Source organism: Pristiophorus japonicus, unplaced genomic scaffold, assembly GCF_044704955.1.
Source record: "Pristiophorus japonicus isolate sPriJap1 unplaced genomic scaffold, sPriJap1.hap1 HAP1_SCAFFOLD_168, whole genome shotgun sequence".
Taxonomy (NCBI): domain Eukaryota; kingdom Metazoa; phylum Chordata; class Chondrichthyes; family Pristiophoridae; genus Pristiophorus; species Pristiophorus japonicus.
The window spans coordinates 618,706-619,748 of record NW_027251362.1 but is presented as its reverse complement, the minus strand read 5'-3'; the positions used below and the strand labels follow the sequence as shown (position 1 = coordinate 619,748).

Genomic DNA, 1,043 nt, shown 5'->3' with positions numbered 1-1,043 from the left:
AGAAGTTTAACATTTAGGAACGAAACTCACAAGGGCCCTGCAAAATATTGAAGCAATGATGCAAAATCTTAGTTCTGATAAGAGCTGGTGGAAAGACGGATTGTTTCCAGCATTTAATGAACAGTTCGCTTATCTTCGAGAATTTGGGACTTATCGTATTTCAATCAGTTAATGGCCCACTGCCGCTGATTGGTTTGCGTTCTCAGTATGGAACTGAAATAAATACAATTCCCGTGAATCATCGCTCATTCTCAATATTATTCTGCTGTGTACTGCAGGAGCAGCATGGCTTAATGGAGAAAGAGTATGACTTCGATGCAAACACTGATGTTATCTGAAGATTGTAGGTTTGAGTACTGCCTAAACTTGTTCAGCTCATCAGCTGAATGTGGTTTCCTGCCAAACATTGCAGGGCTCTTTAAAAAATGCACTTTTTAATGCTGTTTTCTGTGTATATTTCTCAATGCTCTTTGCAAAAGTTTCGAACAAACAAACAATCACTTATTGATTCCAGTAAATTATTAGTGTTTCCAATTCGAATAATAAGTTTGCATCAATCATTTTAACAAAAGGCAGTTCTGGGAATTCGGTTGATTCTCGGTTTCAGTCATCTCGTCAGGGAATCGTTGCAAGCAGGGTTTGGAACCAACGCGGGAAACCCCAATTGGATTTCAAGTCCAATGCCTTAACCACTCGGCTATCACATCTACATTTTGCAATTATTTCAATAATCAAATGGTCGTTTGAAAAATTAAGACAATTGGTCGTCATGCTTGCCCTCTTGTATCTCCCAGTCGATGTGAAAACTAAATCGTCGTGTCATTGAATCTCACAGCACAACAGGAAGCAATTCGGACAGAACTGGAAGGATTTACTGACCGTGAAAAACTGAATAGACTTGAGAGCTTTTCTCTGCAAAAGTCAAGGCAGATATTGTCTTTAATATTATGAAGTGATATGATAGCGTCGACGTGGAGAAAATATTTGCTATTGTGCAGGAGTTCAGAATTACATGTCATCAATGAAAGACAGACACCGATTAA

The 1,043-nt window shown here is 38.6% G+C and overlaps 1 non-coding gene across 1 annotated transcript; it reads right to left on the bottom strand.

Annotated features, from left to right (window-relative positions):
* Positions 1–624: 624 nt before the first annotated feature.
* trnas-uga (transfer RNA serine (anticodon UGA)) lies at positions 625–704 on the bottom strand. The gene has a single exon. It is a non-coding gene; the product is annotated as a tRNA-Ser (tRNA).
* Between the last annotated feature and the right edge of the window lie 339 nt (positions 705–1,043).